This window comes from Cavia porcellus, unplaced genomic scaffold (genome assembly GCF_034190915.1).
Source record: "Cavia porcellus strain 051 isolate PalLab524CR breed Dunkin Hartley unplaced genomic scaffold, mCavPor4.1 scaffold_9, whole genome shotgun sequence".
NCBI classification, from domain to species: Eukaryota; Metazoa; Chordata; class Mammalia; order Rodentia; family Caviidae; genus Cavia; species Cavia porcellus.
In genome coordinates this window covers 11,642,210-11,664,041 of record NW_026947492.1, presented here as the reverse complement: position 1 = coordinate 11,664,041, position 21,832 = coordinate 11,642,210, and the positions used below count along the sequence as shown (strand labels likewise).

General features: G+C 48.8%; 1 protein-coding gene and 1 long non-coding RNA gene across 2 annotated transcripts in view; one reads left to right on the top strand and one right to left on the bottom strand.

The window, feature by feature from the left end:
- Nectin1 (nectin cell adhesion molecule 1) overlaps positions 1-15,659 on the top strand; it is a 108,373-nt gene extending 92,714 nt beyond the window's left edge. Inside the window, exon 10 of the mRNA XM_063255929.1 lies at positions 13,333-15,659. The gene's annotated coding sequence lies outside the window, so the exon portion shown is untranslated. The remainder of the gene's footprint in view (positions 1-13,332) is intronic.
- LOC134477626 (uncharacterized) lies at positions 4,590-20,084 on the bottom strand. The gene is made up of 3 exons (XR_010049669.1): positions 19,622-20,084; positions 18,162-18,275; positions 4,590-9,448 (listed from the first exon to the last, which is right to left on the bottom strand). It is a non-coding gene; the product is annotated as an uncharacterized LOC134477626 (long non-coding RNA).
- Between the last annotated feature and the right edge of the window lie 1,748 nt (positions 20,085-21,832).

Below are 21,832 nucleotides of genomic sequence, written 5' to 3'. Positions count from 1 at the left end.
CTTTTACTGGACGTGTGACCTTGGGCAGGTCACTGCACAGAGGCTCGGCTTGAACTCATTCTCTGGGCCTGGGCCTCACAGTGTATAGGGACCATGTCAAAGTCCTCCCATTCTCACCCCTCCAGACCTCCAGCTCCATCCTCCACCAGGCTCCTCTGCCCCACCCACCTCTCCCTGAGCCTCTGGCCCATCTCTATCTTCCCCTCAGCCCAGCCTCAGGTCCCTCAGGAGATGGTGGCACCTGGATGGGATGGGAGGTGGAGCAGAGAGGCTGAGGCTGTGTGCATAGACTTTTCTTGGCCCAGGTATCAGGAAGCTTGGGAATGATGTGACTTGAGTCAGTCCCTAAACCTCCCGGAGCTTGTTTTCTTGTTTGTAAAATAACGGGTTGCCTGCCTCAAATCCTCCCTGGGAAGCAAACTGCGCACACATTATAATTTTAAAAAACCGAGGAGGCAGGACTCAAAGGGCCCGTGGGCTGCAGGAACCGAAGCACCAGGCTTCATTCTGTGCCTTTCTTGCTGCGGGCAGATGCAGTCATTCACAGTTTTTCCATAGCCTCACTCAGCCCCCAGAGCCAAAAGACTCTGTGGTTCTGCTTCACCAGCCAGGTGAGCAAGTGACTGAGGTCACACAAGGAGGACCAGCACAGCCTGGAGTATGACACCTCTCGGGCTCTCCTCTCTCCATGGCGGGATTGTTCTTCCCAGGTTGTAAATGAGTGTGCAGATGCTCAGAGCCAAGGCACACACACAAGGTTGGATGTTGCTGTCCTGTCCACACCCTGCAGCCCACATGCCCAGCGCTGGCCCAGCCTCGTCCCTGACTTCCCGTGTTAGTCAGCTCTCTCGTGGCCAGGACACAATACCCGACACCCACAACCTGAAGGAGGGGTGGTTTCATTTGGCTCATGGTTTCAGGGGACTTAATCCAAGGTCAGCTAATTCCAGGGCAGAAACATCATGGCAGAAGGGCATGGCCCAGAAGCCTGGCAGGGGAGCGGTGCCAGGGAGCAACCAGCGGGGACCAGACCCAGACCTTAAAGCCACAGCCACATGACCACCAGACACACCCCAAAGAGAGCATCACCTGTCCCCTGCGTGGCTCCTCTGTCAATCAAGTTGAGTCTGCCCCTTAACTGCCACAGCCCCTCTTCCCCAGTGCCCCTCACTGACTCCCTGGGGCCAGCATCCCCACAACAGGGCCCGATACACCTGTTCCTTCCAGCTTCCTGGCTCCTTAGACCCCAACACTGACACCAGCACCCCAGGTGTTGAGGGGCCAGACCAGTGCTGCCTGGAAGAAAACCCACAATGTGGAACATTGAATCTGTGCTCCCCCCACATCATCTCCAGGCCACAGAGCACTAGAAACCGGCCAGGGCCCCTGAGACACGGGGTTATTGTTACACGAATGCCAGGGCTCAGTTTTGCCTTGTTTTGTTGTAGCCCTGGAGAGTGAGCCCAGACCTTTGTGTTAAGCTATGTCCCCAGCCCTTTTTTACTTTTTATTTTGAGGCAGGGTCTTGCTAAGTTGCCCATGCTGGGCTGGAGCTCCCAGTCCTCCTGCCTCTGCCTCTCGAAGTGCTAGGGCTGCAGGTGTGTTCCACCACATCCGGTTCTTCCATTTCAACTTAAGCAGAGACACACGGCTGGAGGCCGCAGTGCTGGAGAGCAGACCACAGCAATCCCGTCCTCCGCAGGCAGGAGCAACAGTGGAAATTTTTGAAGCAAAGTCATGGAATATATTAGGTGAGGGTAAGAAAAATGCCTGTCTTCTGGATTCCCCAGCCCAAGGCAGCTTCCACCAAGCTCGCAATGGCTCACTGCCCAGAGGTGGCCAGGGCAGGGCCCTATGGGCAAGTGGAGGTAGCACTGCCCTGAGAATCAAAGCATCCTTTCCCAAGCAAACATCTGAGCTGTGCCGTGCAGACTGGGAACCGTGCAACCCAAGCCATGTCCCAGGCCTTTCTTCCCTTCCTGCGGGGGGCCTTGGATCCCGGGAGCTCTGACATCTCAGGATGCCTTCTTTCCCTGCAGATGTGGAGAAGGTGGGAGGCCAGGCGCATCCTGAAAGGGGCCTGGGAGCCTCCTGGCCTGAGTCTTATCCCCGACCACACGGGAGGCCACACCCATATGGCCGTACCGACCGGGCAGGCCAGGTACAGACAGGCCTGGGAGGTCTTTCCCAGAGCCAGCAGACCTGTCCAGCTGTCAGAGGGAGGAACTCTAGAAGTGAGCACCTTGCTGCTCTGGCCCACTGGCCTGTGACAGGCGCTGGGACATAGGATGGGAGGGCAGGGCTCCCCCTGCTGGGAAGGCCAGGAAATTCTCCCAGCCTCTGCATGGAGTGAAGTCTCTTGGCCAGTCTTGACCAAGTTGAGGTGAATCCCAGGAAGCTGCTCCAGGATTTCAGCATGAGTAGTAGCCAGGCAGGATGGAGGGACCAGTGCTCTGAGACGTCCTCGCTAGACTCACACAGTGGAGGAGGAGCCGAGAGAGGGTCAGTGCCAGACCTCAGGAGTAGACCCAGCACTCCCTGTCCCCACTCCACATCCCAGAAAGAGATAACTACGCCCACTCGTTCCTCTGGACACTGCCTCCAGTATAAGGGAGAGATGGGTACCTGATCAGCCACGTGTTTATTGTGTAACTTGGACATAGGATGAAGGAGAAGCTTCCTAAGCCCGTAGAGGGGGAGAATGACAACCACCTCCCAGTGTGCCAAAGAGGATGAAACAGACTTAGGGTCACTGTGAGGATACAGAGCTTCTCGTAGCACCCACAGGGCGGGAAGAATGTTCCCAGAACTCTTCCCTGCACCCCTCTTTCCCCAGGACTCCAGGGTGAGACTTTCATCCCACTCAGAGCTGACACCAGGGCAGCCGCCTGGGGCTGCTGCCCACCTTGCTTGCCCAGGACCTCCTTGCCCAGGACCACCTCTTCAGGCCCCTTTGCTGGCCTCCGAGGGCTCTGCACCCATATGCACATGCAACTCAAGCTCACACACCACACTTCCCTCGCCCAGTGTGGGGGAACTTAGGAGTGGACCACAGAATGTGACACCTGCAGATGAGGGTAGAGGCCGAGAGGGTCTGCCGAGCACATGCAGGCCCACCCCGCATCATCTCCCACTCCCCATCTTCCTGTGAAGCTCTCGGTCATCCCCTCAACCTCTCAGGCACAACATCCTGGGTGCCTCCTCTCCTGCCAGGAAGTTGAGCCATCAAGGCCTCAGGAAGAGGCAGAACTGACTACATATATCAGGTCCCCAAGCTCTTAGCACCTCAAGTCACCTTCAAGCTCAAAACCAGGCACCTCCTCCCTACTCCCCACCATCTCAAGCATCCTAAGACAGCACCTAAGGGGCCCTTCAACTTGGACTAGACCAAGAGAGCCTAGCATACCTTGGTCTGGCTAAGTCCCTTTGCCCATCTTCAGGGCCCAGGAGCCCTCAAGGGCTGGGTCCCCAGACCATGACCACCTCCTCCCACAGGGATTTTAGGCCAGTTCTGTTCCCACCTGCTTCTCCCCCAGCTGCAAGAGAACCAAGCTGTGATCTGACCCCAGAGAGACTCCCACCTTCCAGTACCCTGAGCCATCAGGCCCGGCACCCAGGTGCCATGGGTGGAGAGGACCCTAGGGACACCAGAGTGTGCCCCATACAGCTGCTAACTGTCCTCACACTGCCTGGAGACCAGCAGGCCCAGTGAGAGCTGGAGAAGAGAAACAGGGCCCGGTAGGCACACTGACCCAGGCACTGGACTAGGAGTCCATTCTGCCCCTTTCTCCTGGGCACAGAAGGGTCAAAGCATGCAATGAAGAGCTGGCTGGGCTCAGATGTTCAGTGCTGAGCAGGGAGCAGGAGTGGGAAACTCTCAGGGCAGCACGGAAAAGCATCTCTGACCCAGGGTGAGTCCCCTCTCCCGAGTACCTCATCCCATCTGGCCCCTGGGCTGACGGGCTCTAGACCTTGCCAATCAGCCCTCAGGCCTAATCCCACAACAGAAAAGGTGAGGAGAAGGCCACAAGCCAAGCAGCCCTGAGACTCTTTCTCTGTCTCTCTGCCTCTCTCTGTCTCCATGGCTCTGTGTATATGTGTCTCTTTCCTCTCTTCCCACCTCTCCTCTCTCTGGTCTTCCTCTCTCTCTGTCCTGCAAGGACTTATACAGAAGCAGCCTGCAGCCTGCCAGCTAATGTCGCTGCCATTTTTCAATGAGATCTGAGCGAGCTCATCACAGTCACTAAGCCCTGATTTCAGCAAGGAAGGCAGTCACCCAAATGTGGCCCAGACTGAGACACAGGAGCGTCACAACCCAGTTAGGTAGACTCAAAACATCTCTCTGTTGGCGCTGAGAGGTTTCATGGGTGACGTTGCCAAGCTCGCCCTTTATCTTGGTTCTTTTCAACTTTCTTCTCATTTCTGTGAAAGATGAAATTGTGCTTACTGAAACTTTGTAGGAGAAAGAGGGAGAATTAGGAGCATTTTCTGTCATTAAATTGGCAATCCCAAAATACTTGTAAAAGATGGAAGATTTAGATGAAAACCAAAAATAAATAAATAAATAAAATGTAACAGACGAATGCAAAATCTCTTATTTAATTTCAAAATTCAGTCACACAAATTTAGGCTTAGGGAGTCTTCGTTTGGTTTGCAAGCCCCGGGCCTGGTTAACTTAACCATTCAGTGAATTACATTAATGTTCCCAATGTGTCTGTTTGTGTGCATATTTATCTATTTTGTCTTGTTTTATAAATTTTTTTTTTATTTTAAAGATAGTAAAATCCAACAAAACAAGACAGAACAAAGCAATCAGAACAATACGGCAAAATTGGTGTATTCACCAGCAGGATACCGTAGTATATCTTGTTATCTTCACAATAGTTGTCCATTCCATCAGGTGCAGCAGAATCAAACACAAAATAGAATAAAACCAATCAAAACCAAATATTGAAAAAGGCAAAAGAATCAGTACAAAGCAAAACAGTGAGAACAATATTGGATTTCAAAGACAAGACAGAAGGAAATCCCCCATATTTGCTATACTGCATACTGTCATCCTCCCAAGAGATGCTCAGACCGCTGGTCCAGGCCTGCAAAATCAGCCAGACAAGAGAAGCATTTAGTTGCTTTATGCACCTTAGTTGCTATCAACTCAGCCTGTCCTCCAAACCATCAGGTTGCTGGGGTGGAGGTGGAGCTTATGGAAGGTGTTTGGCTTACCGAAATGCTGTCTTTTCTCTCGTAGAATGCCTCCTGTTTACGCAGCTTACCAGGAAGGCTGGCTAGTTGATTTCTTGGTTGGTCCCCCAAGTCCCAGCATCTCTACTGTGTTTGTGTTTTAACACATTTCTGCTGTTAGTCTCAGCCCGTCCACTTTCTTTTTGCGTTAGCTACCCTCATGATCACAAGATGGCTGCCACATTTCTAGGCACCATATCTAAGCTCAATTTTCTAATAGAATAGATTGACTCTTCTGTCTCTTTTAAAATCTTTTCTAGAATCTCCCTGAATGCTTCTCCTTCAGCTTATTAGCTAGAGTCTGTCACCTGCCATGCCCTTGCAGAAAGCATTCATTGGGAAGGGAAATGGGCCTGACACAAACCCTTCAACTGGTTATATTCTTCTCCTTGGTGCATGGAAAAGGGTGAATACTTGATTAAAATCAAAATCCTAATGAAGAAGGAGAAAAAGAGAATGCTAGGAGAGTAGATATGATTAGGTAACCAAAGTTCCTAACCAATGGTAGTGAACTCTCCATCACTGGAGGCATTCAAGTGAAGACTGAATAAAACCTATCGGAGATACAAGAAGAGATTCTTTCAGGGGTTAGAGTTGAAGGTAAACCTGATAATCTATACTTCAGTACAGTAATTTCCTCAACAAGAGACCACACCTCTTTTTGAGCTCTCAAGAGGGATGATTTGTGGCTAACCCCTCCCTTTGCTTTGGGGAGACAGAGGGGCAGGAGACAGGAATGAACAAAAGCCCAGAGTCTTGGGTGCTGCACTGCTTTTTTAGTTCAAAGTACTCAAGCTGTCAAAGCACCACACTTTGGAGTATAATTTTCTGAGACCAACAGAATTAACACTCACAGCACAACAGATATCTGTGAATCCACCTCTGTGCATAAGACCTGTGGAACTAAAGAAGAACTGTCCATTTGATTTCTGACTCACAGAGCTTACAGTAAAATTGGAGGAAGGAGAACAGAATGCATAATGGAACCAAAAAATAACAAATCTATTTCTGTGAGACACATGTGAAAATCAGCCAGATTTCTTACAATTAAACAGAAAAACAGCAATCCAAAATTGGCTCTCAGTGATGTGGGAGTGGAAGCAGCAAAAGGTACTCTGGAACCACAGAGGAGATCAGTGTTGCTGCAAATTACATGCACAGAAACAGACAGTGATAATTTTAAGTGGACCTGTCCAGGTGTGGTCAGCGTATTAGCCAGTTTTGTGTTACTGTAGCAAAATACCTGAGATAAAAAGTTAAAAGGGGAAAACATATTCTGGCTTACAGTTTCAGAGGGTTCAGTGCATGTTCTACTGACCTTGTTCTTTTGGGCAGGAGAATGCAACAGAAACAACATCATGGCACTTACCTGCAGCAGAGGAAACTCCTCATCTCATGGCAGCCAGGAACCAACAAGAGAGCAAGAGGTCCCAGTATCAGGATCCCAATATCCCCTTAGAGGGCATGGCCCTGTCATCTAACTGCCATCCCAAAACTTGCCAACAGCATCACAGGTTAGGGACCAAGCCTTCCACACGGGGGTTGTTGGGGGACTCCAAATCCCAATTATAACTGTCAGATTATCCTTGCCTAGACAGTCACCAGCAGCCATCCATCCCATCAAGAGTGCTAGGCACCACAGAAAGAAGCAAGAAGATATAGATGGGTATGCCCTCCCTTCTGGTGAGATTTTTGTATCTTGCTATATATGAAATGGAATGTTATCGTGTTGGGGTATGGGGTTTGGTTTGGTTTGGCCTGGTCTGGTCTGGTCTGGTCTGGTTTGGTCTGATTTGGTTTGGTTTTACAGTACTGGGAATTAAACTCAGCTCTTTTGCAATCACCTATATCCCCAGCCCTCCTCCTCCTCTTCCTCCTCCTTATATTTTTTTAAACTTTATTTTTGACACAATGTCTTGCTAAGACACTAAACTGTCCTGGCTGGGCTTGAATTTATGATCCTCCTACCTCAACCTCCTAGAGTGCTGAGATTACAGACGTGTGCTACCTTGCCAGGTTGAAATGTTATGTTTTAAAAAAAAAAAAAACAGTAACTTCCAATTTTCTAAGAGTTTCCTATGCATGAGCCTGGGGCTAGAAGCTTTAATTAAGTACATCATCTAATTTAATCCTCACAACCACAAATGTTCTCTTGATGTCCCTTCAGGCTTCAAGGGTGACTTTTCTTTAGTATTTAGAAAAAAATGGAGCCCCACCCCCACCACACTCTCTAAGATTCCTGAGAAGTGCCAGGCCTGGCTGTTTCCTTCTCATTCTGATTCCTCTTCTTACTCCATCCTCTTCTAACTCACTTATTGAGTTTATGTCTTTTTATCTCGTCAACCTACAGACAGGGCGACATCTAAACCACACGTGAGAGCCAAGGAAAGTCCAGGAAACAGGGTGGCTGGGTTTATCTTATCGTTAATTCCCCTCCCCTGAGCATATATAGAACATGCAAAAGAATTGTACTAAAACTTGTGTAAGACTGGAGAGGAGGTTTGGGGAGGTAGGACTATTTCAGCAAGCAGTCAAAACTGAAGACCCAAACGTCCTGTGCTCGCAAGTTCCTCTGTCCACCGCACCTCTGGCTGCTGGCCTACTGTCCATGGCAAGACCCTCCCCTACACTCTCCTCGGCCCCTCACCCTCTCCTGCTCAGATGTCTCTGGTTTTTGTCTTTAGAGCAATTCGACCCCCACTTTGTTTGTCCCTCTCTTCCTCAAGGTCACTCAGGAAGCTGGAGGGCTTTATCTGTTACACTCAATGGGTCATTTTCCAAAACAAAGATTCCTGTCTCCCTGGCAGCAGTGAAGGCTTTTCTCTAGAATTCACAAGGAGCTAGAGACACACTCCTGATTCACAGCCATTTTAAGACACAGTGTCCACCAGTTACACAGGAGAAAAGTGAGACTTAACACAGTGAGAGATTGGCCCACAGTCACAGAGCCAGTAAGGGTGACATCTGGATTGAACTAGATCTATGACTCCATTTTAATGATGGCACTGATCTTTAAAGAGGCTTGAGGAACCCCTGGAGGAGCCCCTGGAGGAGCCCCTGGAGGGAAGGACAGCCAGATAGAGAGGCCCAGTGTAGGAAGCAGAACCCAAGACCAACCTAGCTAATGGGAGGAAGCAAAGACCACCTGGAGGCAGGGAGCCAGATGGAACAATTGGAAATGACAGTGGAGGAGGCTGGAAAAGCTAACTAGGAGAGAAAACCTAAGGAATAACCAGGCAAATCGCGCAGCAGGACTAAATGTTGGCTGTGAAAGTGACAGAAGAGCCAAGAATCGAGTCCAGATTTCTGATGGGCGGCTATCTCAGAGACAATGGCCATGGAAGGAAGGCGAGCAGGGATGCTCGGAAGGCGTTCAAGTTGGCACATGTGGACACAGAGGGGCCTTTGAGGCGTCAGAGGCGAGATACTTCTGAGCTGCTCTGTGCCTCGCTCTCAAGACAAGCCCACACTGGAGAGGCAGTCACCACCTATAGATGGTAATTAAAGCCAAGGGGAAGATGAGCTCATGCAGGGAAACTTGAGAAGCAGAGTTGTTGGATACAACAGAGGAGCACCCACAAGAGAGGGTGGGGCCGGGGGAGGGGGATCAGCCACGGAAACCCAAGAGGCCAGCCAAGTCCCAGGGGCAGAAGGGCTCTGCACTGGGGAACCCAAAGGTGGGCTTCCCAAAGCAAGGACCGGCACTATCAAATGCCCAAGTCAGTGTTGAATAAAAAATATAAAAAGCCAATGTTTCTGAACTAAGCTCCCACACTAGGCCCCAACAGACCAGGCTAAAATTCAAATTGGAGCCACTCACATGAAGTTCTGTATCACCAAGCTGAATCTAAACTATTTATCTCACCTCTAGAGAAATCAGGATTAAAGAGATAACAACCAAATTTCCCAAACAGCCTGGTGCCAATTGGCACGATAATGAAGTCCCCTGTGGCTTAATTCTTAAACTGATAACCTGAAATACACTGATGTTAACCAGCCAGTTATTTTCCTGCTGTTCTGGCCCCTCATCCCCACCATACAAGGAAAATACCTGAAACAATCAAAGTTTGTTTGCTGCCATCATTATCATCATCATTGTTGTTGTCTCCTGTTTTCTTCAAGCACTTCTCAGTCTATAAAGCCATCCATCTTCACTTGGACCATCAGGACCCTTACTCTGTATTACACAATGAAGTGTTGCCTGAGTCTAGAATTGAAAATAAAACCAGTTAAGATCTTTTATATTAAATCACTGTAGCTTTGTCCATTCACCTCAGAAACGCCCTGAGAACGGCCACCGGGTTTAGACATGGGGGATGAGTTGGTGAATTTGGTGACCACCGGCATTCTACTCAGAGGAGGACCACCTGGAGGCTGCTCTTGAGCGGTGTGAAAAGGGAATGAGAACAGATAACAAGGAAAGCTACTTCTGGCAAGATATGCACTGGGGGGGGGGGGAGAAGAGTTATCTGAAGAGGCAAGTGGAGCCAAGGGAGAGAGGACTTTGTTTGTTTTGTTTGGGAGAAAATTGAGCAATGGCAAAGGTATGGGGGGGGGCGTTGCTGGTGAAGGGACAGGACCAGGAGGAATCAGATGGAGACAGAGCAGGGAATCTGTGGCCCAAGAGCAAAAGGACCCTAAAAGCATCCAAATTGTCAGGCGTGGTGATCCCACCAGTCTGCAAGGCCGAGGCAAGAGGATTGCAAGTTGGAACTCAGCCTGGGCAATTTAGTAACTAACCAAGACCTTGCCTCAAAATAAAAATCAAAAAGGGATGGGTATGTAGCTCAGTGTGGGTATGTAGCTCAGGCTAGTTTTAATACTCTGTGCTGGAGGAGGAGTCAAATCAATAGGAATCCACTAGGAGATCTGGGGCTAGGCAGGCACCATGGGCCCCAGAAGTTACACATATGGCTGGCTCCCAAGGGAAGGAACATTGTGGTGAAGACAGGACACAGGAGAGGCAGAGAAAATCTTCTCAGAAATATGGTGGCAGTAGTCTGGGTCTTTCATAGTTGTCATGACCCCCACCTTAGCACAAGGGCCACAACAAAGCTCTCCAGCCACCTTCCTGCAGACTGTCTGTGAGCCTGTGGACCACTTCAGTGCTTTCCCTGGGCTATGCTTGGACTTGGGCTCTGTGTCCTTCACCTTCTGAGGCTCATGTGTGCCCACAACCTCTTCTACCCATGACCTGGTACTAAGGGTCTTGGCTCCTGGTGCCTTCATTTGGAAGGGAAGATGTCCCACAGCTTTGGTACCCAAACAAACCGAGCTATCCCTTGGGCCCAGCCTCTGTATGGCCCCTAGAAGGTACCTGCAGGTCTGGCTCCTCTAGTCCCCCTCTGTCATCACCATCCTTGCTCAGTTCTACCACCAGTTCACTGTGACTGCAGTGTAACCAGTCACTGACCACATGCTCCCCACCTATGCTGTCCTTTATTGATATATGTAAGAGCAGCAACCATGCACACAGCACTTTGCTTGCTGATGGTCAGAGGCAGAACAGTAAGGTAGATATCCTTTTATATGGTGCACATCAGCCTTCTAGACTAGTATGTGCTACACACTCTACTGATTTTAACCTACTTCTTAGAACACTTTGAAATAAAAGAAGCTGAGACCCAGTATGATTAGAAAGTACAGGGGATGTGGTCATCAGAGCTTTGACATACCTTCCCTCACAGGCTCTAGTCCCACTCTCCAGAGCTTCTCTGACTTTGGGCTTCCCAGGTTTACTTCTGTCTTAGTTACTTTTTTATCATTGCTGAGACAAAAATCCGACACTCAAAGTTAAAGGAGGAAAGTTCATTTAATTCACAGTTTGTAGAGTTTTCAGTCCACAGTTGGCTGACTCCCTGGCAGACTGGCACATGGCAGAGGGGCAACAGTTCATGGTGGCAGAAGACAGCAAAAGCAACGAGAGCAAGAAGGGAGACAAGCCTCTTTCTGTCACTTATCCAGTCTATTGGGATTAGGGCGGTTCCGATCCAATCAGTGGGCTGACCCAGCAATCACCCATCCTTACCCCCAGCACCTTAATCCCAGCATTGTACACTGTAGATTCAGCCAGCTCCAAATAAATCCTATGACTGCGTGAGGCTTTGGGGGGACATCTAAACACAGCCATAACACCTTCTGAAGCAACTCCTCCCCTCCTTTGCTTTCCTCTTTCCTTCCTTCTCCCTTCTTGCCTGTGTGGTTTGAGTCCTGTGTTTTTGGCTCACTGGCAGCTGGCTAACCCAGAGCTGGCTGCGTATGGCACTGCTCCAAGCCCAAGCCCCTTCTAGGGGAAATGAGGACAGTTGTGGAGCCCTTCCCTCCCAGAGAGGCACTGGGGAGATTAAATGAGGTCAGAGATGAGAAACTGCTTTCCGAGGCACTCTCAGGCCAGGGTTATGCTTATGGAAACTTCTCAGAACGGAAGCCCTGGCATCAGCAAACTACACATTAAGGTGGGCTGCAGTTCCTGAGTTTCCTGTGCTGGGTGTTTATACTAGAGTCTTTCTCTAGCTGTGTAATGAAAGGCTTTCCCTCTTCTAAAGGAATCTCAGGTGTCACTTAGCAGACAGGAGAAGGAATCAGGAGTTTTCTGAAATCATAGCCAAGAAGGATGAGAAGAGAAACATCTACTGATCATTTAGTATGTGCCAGGCACTGAGCTAAGCTATTTGTATACAGCGCCTCATTTATTTCTCACAAACGCTTACAGCACAAATACTAGGGTTTCTTTTTTTAATCTACTTTATATATGAGCAATTTTTTGAGGTCACAAAGCTTTGAAAGGATGAATTTAGATCTTGGTGCAAGACCTATATAATTCCCAAACTCTTGCCTTTCTTGATAAGAAAAAACCCCATCCTGCCCGATCCCAGTTGAAAGCAACCTCCTCAACAGCAGCCTCAGCACCATCCTTCTGTGATGCTCACTGAGGAACCTCCCAGCCGCCTCTGTGCAGACAATGAGCTCTTTGAAGACTTGGACTGTGTTGGATTCATCTTTGTATTCCCAGCATCAACCAAGTGCCTGGGCCAGAAAAAGCATCAGCAAACATTAACTGAATGACTGAATGGTTAAGGAATAACTTTTGTCTTAAGAATAAAATTGTGACTCTAATACAAATATAAAATCAACGTGTAAAAAATTATCTAACTCCTCAAATAATGGAGAAATCACTAAAATGAGATAGTTAATTTGTTCAAAGAACTCAGAGCTTGGGGTACAGTTCAGGGTAAAACATTTGTCTAGCATGCCTACCATCCTAAGTTTGATCTCCTGCCCTTCACAAAAGATAAAAAAGAGAGAAAGAAAGAAAGAAAGAAAGAAAAAGAAAGGGAAGAGGGATGTGCTAGATGGGTCACCAAATAATCCTCTTTGGTCCATTTGCAAGTCAGATTTTCCTGTGGGCTGAATGGTGGAAGCAGCTGCTTGAATGGAAGGGGAGGTGTCCACTCAGAGCCACCCCAAACCCCATCTCTCTTGGAGCACGGTATTGCACACTGCCTCCATCACCCACTGCTACCAGACAGTGGCTGGTCCCAAGCTTACCCCGAGGCCTTTCAACTGCCAGTCAACCCTCACCCACAGTGATGCTAACACTTACAGATGCCTGAGGAATCTTTTCCCTAGAATGGAGGAAGTCCTAACCAGAGGGGGCCTCTGATACTGAAAGGCCAGCAGCCAGGGTACAGGTGGACCAGGGAAGAGGGGCCTGAATGTGAGGTCTCCCGGGTCATTCACTGGTGTTGCTGCTCAGAAGATCTACTCAGTCTAGAGAGGGGATGTTACACAGTTCCCCAGGAAAGGGGTTCCCCAGGCCGCTCAGGTCACCAGTTGGACACTGTGGGAAAGTGTCATGTCTTTCCAGAGCTGCACCTGTCCAGGGCCTGAGAGTGTAAGAGGAAACAAGGGCACCGGGAGGAGGTTCTCACCAGCAAATCACTGGCAAGCAAACCTGGGGCTGGCTAACTGCAGAGCACAGCCCAGCTGGCTCGCTAGAAAACTCGGCCTTGAACTCTAATCTTCCAGAAATCCAACCTTTGCTCTGAGAAAACAATTTATGATGTCTTTTTCTCCTTTCCTTTTATGAAGGTCAAGTTCTACCTGCAAAACGATGTCCGTGTTGCCAGACCATGGAAGAATAGTCTGTGTGAACTGCCCGGGGTCCATGTCGGCAATGACAGCCTCACACCACCAGCCTGGACCGGCCACCCTCTACCCAGTCTACTGGTTTCTTGTCTCTCCCTTGAGACTCCTCCCGCTGGGATGCCACAGTCATATCCCTGGGCACATTTGGCCTTGTGGTTTCCCTGTCTACATCTCTGATGGCTTCACTCACCCACAGGATTAAGTCTGTGATGCCCAGGGGGCACCACACCAGCCTCTTGCTCTCCTCCTGGCCTTACGCCATCACTCCCCGATCCCCACTTTGTGCTCCAACACGGCCAGCTCTGATAGTTCTCTGCACACTTCAGGCTTTTCCTCTGCCTGGAAGACCCTAGCCTTGGCTGACCCCTGACTCCCTCTAGGAGGCTCGACTGGGGCTTCACCAACCCAAGCTCTCTGCTCCGTGTCCCATATCCATCCCCATGTTGCTGCCATTAACATATCTGCTCCTCCTACCGCGGATGTGTGGCTCCTGGAGAGCAAGGCTTAGTTCTTGTACTGTTAACTAGTGTCCCCTCAAAACTCATGCTCATCCAATAGTGTACCCTGATTCGAAAACAGGTCTTTGCAGATGTAATCAAGTTAAGATGCAGTCACACTTCATCTTAAGGTTAGAGTGCACCTTAAATCCAATATGATTGGTGTCCTTTAAAAGGCAGGGAAAGGGTTGGAGGTATAGCTCAGAGGGACAGCGCTCACCTAGCATGCACAAGTCTCTGGGTATAGTCCCCAGCACTACGACAGAGGGCATAGGAATCCCAGGGGAGAACATCATATCAAAGCAGAGATGGACTGGAATGGTGCTTAACAAGCCAAGCAATGCACAGGTTCCTAGAAATCACCAGAAGCTAGGAAAGAGGCAGGGAACAGATCCTTCTCTCAAACCTCAGAAAGAAGATGACTCTGCCATCCAGGGCTCCCCAGGATGCTATAGGAAGCCCTAGGAAATGAAGAGACTTCTTATTAGAGCCCCTGACCCAGTGTTTACACAATTCTATGAAAATGGTAAAGACCCCTGATTGGAATACTTCAAAATAGTGAGTCTTATAATATGTGACTTGTGTCTCAATTTTGAAAAAGCAAACCATGAGACAGTTTGATGCTGGAGAGTGATGTGGTGCGTCTGCATTTTAGGAAGAAGAGGCTGTGGTCACAAGGTAAAACCAGACCTGAGGCCAAGCAGTCCTGTTGGCTACGAGGCTGCTACAAGAGACTTGGTGATAATGGTGACCTGTCCAAGGGAGCAGCAGAGAAGAGGGACAGGTCAGATCCAAGGGGTTTGTTTTGTTTTTGTTTTAAAGGACCTAAGTATCACACTCAGGGCCTCCTGCCTGCTAGACACACGCTCGGCCGCTGACATCATCCCTGGTCTCCAAGAAGTATTCAGATGGGTGATTTAGACATATACAATGTATACATATCACAAATTATTAAATTGCCGAAATGTGACTTCTTCCTCCTTCTATAGACAGACTTTGTTCTTGTGATGGGTTTTCTAAAATCTCGAAACTCTGGGGGTGTGGCTCAGTGGTAGTGTTTACCTAGCATGCACTAGGCTCTGGGTTCAAGTCACTGCAACAAAAAATAAACAAGCAAAACAACAACAAAAGTCTGCAGAATGTAGGACTATTCTTTCTTTAGAAGGTGGAGACTAATTTGCTTCCCCTAGAATGTGGGCTGAACTTAGTGACTTTGTGACACAGTCTAGCTATGTAGCTCAGGCTAGCCTTGAACTCACTATGTAGCCCAGATGAATCTCCCCCACAGGAAGTGACTCACTTGTTAATAGCAGAAGTGATGCTGTGTGACTTCCCAGGTTAGGTCATCAAAGGGTACAGTGTCCATTGGATTCTCTCCCTCTCTTTGTCTCTCTCTGTTTGTCTCTGCCTCTGTCTCTCTGTCTGTCTCTGTCTGTCTCTCCCCCTCCTTCCCTCTCATTCTGTCCCTTATTGTTGCTTCGAGCAAAGCAAGCAACCATGCCAACCAGAATATTCCACACACCTGTGAAGAGCCCACACAAAGACAAACTTACGCCTCCTCTCAACAGTCAACACACCTTCCAGCCATGGCAGTGACCATCTTAGAGGCCAACCCTCAGACCCAGCGACGTTCTCAGACAACTCCCGAGTCTCTGAGCTCTCCATTGTGGCTGCAGTCCTCACAGAGCAGAGACAAGCTGCCCCTCCTGTGCCTTGCCTAAATTCCTGACCCACAGAAACTATGCGAGATAATAAAAGTTGTTTTAAGCTGTTCGATTCTGGAGTAATTTGTTACACAGCAACAGATAATGAATAACAGTTCTGTTGAACCAAATCTCTTGATACTGAGGGCGCTTTAGAAGGAAAGAGTCTATTGAGCCATTGCAGATGCCAGCTAGCAAAGGACCAGATCCTGGAAAAAGATCCACAGTTCCCAGAAGCCAGGCTACCCAGCAGCTGGAAAATGTTGACCAGATCTAAGAGTCCAATTACGAAAATTTGGTGGAATAAAATAAACTGTTTACATTGCACTTACATTGACTATAGATAAGAGAGGCAGAAGGGAAAGTTTTGGGATAGGAGGGCAGGAAGGGAAAAGGATTAAGATTGTTCTTACATGTACCAACTCTCAGCGAGGAATGTAATCACAATGCACTGCGAACATGCACTAATAAAAATTTTAAAACTGTTTTGTAAAAGGAGGGCCATCTAGAAGGAGAAATATCTGCTGTTTCTAGATGGGTTGGGTTAGCAGTTCAAAATGTTTGCACCTAAGCAAGACACCATAGCGCAGAGAGGTTGGACACTAGAATTTTGGAGTCTGTCTTTGTTGGTGGGGCCGGCAGCTATTAACTGCCTCATTCCCATATCTGTGCCTCCCTGCTCTTGTAAGGGAATGTAGGACATCTCAGGCATTTTATTTTATCCATTTCTACGGATAAGTGGGAACATTTCACTTTCCAAGGTAAGGTAACTGAGTCACTTCCTTTCTAAAACTGAAGCCCACTGGGGGATCAACACTGCTGATTCCAGACTTGAATGCCTTCTTAGACCCCTGCACTTTTCTTTTGTTTGTTTGTTTGTTTGTTTGGGGGTTTTTGTTTGTTTGGTTGGTTGGCTGGTTTTTGTACCAGGGATCCAACTCATGACTCCGGCTTGCCAGGCAGGCGCTTACGCCACTGAGCTAAACCCCCAGTCCCACCCCTGCACTTTTCTAACTGGCCTCCTCCCCAGGATGCCTCATTGAGGGGGGTGCTGTATGCAATGTAGAGCATGCATCCAGGCGTTCCCCTCCCCTCCACAGAAGGATAGATTGTCCTCCACGGTCCCGGGCATCGCCTTCTGTTCCTGCTGCTCTGCCACAGAAGTAGCTGTGTGTAACCCTGTGCACATTTGCCCAGATGCGGCCCCACACAGATCTGTACAGATCACTCTGAGAAGGCGAATGAGACCTGAAATCCAGCCTGCATCCTCCTCTCTGAGCCTCGCGTGGTTCCCAATGGCAAAGCCTCAGCTCAGCAAAGAGGGCACCTTTGGCATTCCATACCCCCCATAAGGGACATGACAGGGTAACCCTAACCCTAATCCCAACCCTAACCCTAACCTAAAAGGTTACCTAGCGCTCCAGCTCTCACCAATACCCAACCCTGCTGACATGGCCAGGGAAAGACAAAAATACACACTTCACCAATGAAGTTTAACACAGTGCCCCAAAATTTAACAATTAAGACAAATAACATTTCAATCAATATTTTTGGAAAATCAAAATTAGTGCAAAAAAAAACCAGAACAAAGATTCAAAATTTTACATAGAGACAGGATCCAACTCTGCACATGGACTGAGCTGATTCACTAACCCTAGCCTGGTTCCAATAAAGCTCCATCTACAAAACCAAGCAGCAGCCCATGGGTCACATTGGCCACTTTTTAAAGTGTGTTTCTAAATATTATTTACCTTGAGCAAAATAGAGTGGAGCACGCCTGCCATCCAGCTATTCAAGAGGCTGAGTCAGAAGGAGCTCTTGAGCCCAGCAATTTGAAGCCAACCTGAGCACTTGCCTAGTATGCAGAAGGCCTTCGGCTCTGCCCCAGCAGTGCAGAAAAAAATAATAATTGAAATAAAATATTATTCATCTTGATTACTTGGTCGCCCACTCCTGCTGGCCCTATGTCATTTAGATCTCATCTGTCAGACTGAGGGCCACCCTGGACTTTATTAATCAGCCACAGGTCAGGGACAAGAAGAGGGCTGAAAAAGGGCGGCTGTTGCAAGCAGCCTGACCCAGGCCCTCTGGAGACTTAAAGGCACCCTGTCTTCAGTGTTACCCCTGCTGGTCCAGGACTCAGTCCTAGAGGGAAGCAGAGACAGCAGCCTCAGGCCCGCAGTCTCACCTGCGTCTCCAGCACACCCTGCAGACTTTGGTTTCTAAGTAAACAGTGAAGGTGGAGAGTTGGGAATCAGGCCCAAGGCCTCCTTCCAGACTCACCCACCTTTTTGTTCCTCAGCTTCCCAGGCAGGAGGGTCTTCCTGTGCGGCAGGACAGCCACACCTTTTTCCCATCCATCCCCTCAGTGGTTCATTTCACAGTCTTTGATCTCTTCTACCCACCAGGCATTTGCTACACTCCAGAGTCAAAAAGCACCACTACTCTCGGAGCAAACAATAGGAGGGACCAGTATTCACAACTGATTACAGTGAAACTGTGATGCCAAGTGCACAAATCAAACCTGTGTGTGCCACAGATGTAGCTGTGGCACAGAAGAGGAAATGGTCACCTGTCCATGGAGGCTTCAGGACAAGCAGGACTGGATTTCCCCAAGCAGACAGAGGGTCAACAGATACTCCCAGAACACAGACGAGCACACACAGGAACCCGGATGGAGGAAGAGCTGTGGAAACAGAAGTGATGGCATTGATTTAAGGACAAAGAGGCATTGTAACCTCGGCGGGGTATTAGGCAAGCTGATGAGCTCACCTGTAACAGGGGGGTAATCATGATCCTACCTTTGTGAGCTTGAAGAGGGCATTAAATGAGATACTTCAAACCCTTAGTACAGTGCCTAGCTCGTAATAAGGTGCTATGTATGCACAAGGTTGACCACTGCTATTCATTGGATCTTCAGTCTAACATCAGAAGCATTGTATGAGAGGGGGGGGAAAGCCTAGTTACATAAAATTTTTTGCACACTGAGAAAAGGTTAATTCAATCAACATTTAAACATCTACTACATCCCTAAGCACTCTACAGTTAACTTTTAAAATTTCAGTGATCAGGCCTGAGTTTAAACTAAGCCTTTTTGGAGTTTAAAGCTGAACTGTTTCTCTCTTGAGCTCTAGGTCTTGCAAATCAAAATTGCTTTGCTCCCAGACTATTGTATCAGCATCTGACTCCAGTTAAAAAATCCATTCTGCAACTCAATTGACTGTTTTGTTCTACATGCAAGCTGCCCTCCCCAGAGACATCGATGATGCCATGACTCAATAGGAACAGAGCCACCAGGCAGTAGGAGCACGTGGTTTAGTATTTTAAAAATATTCAGCCTCTTATGGAGCTGGCAAGACCTGGGGATGAAGCTTGGGTGACGGGAGATAAGGAACAAAGGGAGGCTCAGATTAAAGAGATTTAATTTATAGAATGGGTTGTCTTTGGGGGGCTTTTTTGCTCATCTAAGAGAAAATAATATACCCAGTGACACTGAGTCATTTGATGAGAAATAGGATAGCGTGCATTTATTAGGTGCCTACTGTGTGCCAGGTTAGAAAGGGGTCCCCCCAAAGATGGAACAATCTGCTTCTCTGGTTTTCACCCAGGCACCTAGCGGGGACAGAGATAGAATGTCTCAGCTTTTGGGAGGTCAGAGGAGGCTTACTGAATGATTTGAACTATTTTATTTTATTTTATTTTATATTATTTTATTTTATTTTATATTATGTTATTTTATTTTATTTTGCCTAGATTCCTGAAGCCTGCCCTTCGGAAAACTAATTCCGCTATTTGTATTTTCTCTCCTTTTTTGGTTGGGGCAGTCTGAGGATTTCTGGGGACGGAACTTGGGCCTCCCACATCATAATGTGAGTCCTTCCACTGAGCTATATCCCCAGCCCCTATTTTCTATCTTTAAAAAAAGAAATTACTTTTGAAAATACCAGCCTGTCTTTGGGAGTGTTAGGAAACTAAAAAAAGCTTCTTAATTTCAGCCTAAGTTGAAGTTAAAAGAGAAAAGCTGTCCCCTACCTCTGGGAGGGAAGGGGTGGTCCCCAGGAGATGAAAAAGCCCAGGAGAGCGGTCTTGGTTGGGGGTGCTCTTAGGAGCTGGAGGAGGGCTCCTTGGTGCTCTGGTTTTCTGCTCCCCCTTCTGATGGTTCCGTTCTTCTCTCTCCTGCCCAGAGTATCACAGGAGCCTCCTGTGTGCTGGTTCAGTTCCCTGTCACTTTAGCCAAACTGAGAGAGTTTCTGTGCCTTGCAAGTCGCCATCCCTGGGCAGAAGAACTTATTAGCTCAAAGGCACAATTCAGAGAGAGAGAATCTTGGGCAGAGAAGAAAGCGAAACACCTTTGGAAGCTCGAACGCTCCCGGTCTTTCTCACAGCAAGCCACTTACTACTTTGTTCATTCTGCAAAGATCTATGAAGCGCCTCTAGACTTGCCAGGCACTAGGGATATAAACAAAAAATGAAGATACCCCTGCCCTGAGGAGCTTCTGGGCTGGTGGGGAGACAGCTGGGTGAGCACCGCAGGGGATGCCAGCCAAAGCCCCAATTCCGGAATTCCCTCCTCCAAGGCACCAACAAGGCCCTGTTAAAATTAACTCCACCAATTAAATGCATGTTAGGAGACAATGCTGCCTGTCTTCTGCTTTATTTTTAATTACAGGGCCTGGCCCAAAGTTGTCAAACCGTTTCTAATTAGAGCAGAGCATGTAAGAGGACTCCTGGGAAGCAGGAAGAGGGGGACGGTGGAGAAGCCCAGGGCTCTGCTCCCATGTCCTGGTCCTCTGCAGCCAGCCCAGGCCCATCCGCCTCCGGACAGCCACGACAGGCTGCTGCCCCACTAATGCACTGGACGACTAGGGAAACACTCTCCACTCGCTGTCCCTCCCTTGCATTTCAGCACGGACCCTGATTATAGTCATTAGGGAGTCACCCTGAGTGACAGGAAGACAGGAGGGTGGAATGGAAGGCGGCTGCACGGCCAGGCAAGAGAGCTCGGGCTGCAGAACAGAGCCTGGGGAGAGCAGTGGCAGCAGCCCTCTCCACAAAGGGAGCAAGAGGCTTCCATCTGCCGGCTGCCCTGGGAAAGATGTCATGGGGTGGCTGTCAGCCTGGCGCACAAGGTTCCAGAGCCACTGGGGCCCCCACAGCAGCCCCTTGAGGCCGCAGCCCAGCTTTGCTGCCCACTACAACTGCAGGCCCTGTAGCAGAATCCATTCAATGTATGTCTTCCCAGAAGTCAGCTGGGCAGCAGGTTTGGGACTGCCAGAAGAGGCAAAAAATAAGTCACAGTCCCCTCAGGGCTGACATAGAGTTGTCTGTAGACTTGAGGAGGCGGGAACAGAGCTCAGTCTCCTAGGCTTCTGTCTTCACCCTCCGCTTGGACCAGAGGCATAGGCTTCACCTCTCCTACAGGAAGCTCCATGTGGCCAAGAGGGTAGTCTGGGCTGGCCACTCCCCGCTGCCTCCTGCCCTTAGCGTGAGAGCAGGGAGGTCTAACAGGCTGTGACCCACCCAGCAGGGGCCTCTATCCTCCACACACCTCTCCTTTTAGCCAGGTCTAGGGCTCCAAAAACACAGCAGTCTTGCAAGGCAGAGACCCATACCATCCCAGTGTGCAGTGTCATACCTGACTGTGTTATACCTGACTGAGCCCTGCGCTGCTGGAAACAGCCACCGCCAGGTAAGAAACCGCCCACCCTTCATGCTCTAGGAGAAGGCTCTTGGCAAAGAACTCCCATCCTCATATGACAGAGAAAAGACTCCAAGACGAAAACCCACCCAAGTTCCTTTCTCTGTCTCACAGATGATTATCCAGACCACTGACCAGTCTAGACAAAATGCCTGAAGCCTGGACATGACCATCCTTTAGCCAAGCTTCTTCCCGCTGGGATACTGGCCCACCCTAAGCCTGGGCCAGCCTCAGAATTCAGAGCAACTTTTCCTTAATGACCCCCAACTCTGGGATTCAGGGAAAACTGTCCCTACAGGCCACCTGCTTACCTGCTCCCTTCACACATATACTGAATTCCTTCTAGCCTTATTTATTGTGTTAAGAAAGTAGACTGCTTACTTTTTTTAAAAAATCCCTTTTTGCCTTGCCTTTGAGAATTTTATGCTCACCCTATTGCAATAGCTCCAATGGCAATTTATCCCAGGTGTCTTTGGGAGTAAAATCCTCATTTTGGCTCCTGTTTTTGCTCTTTGACACCAACCCAGGAACAAAGGCGCTTCCCC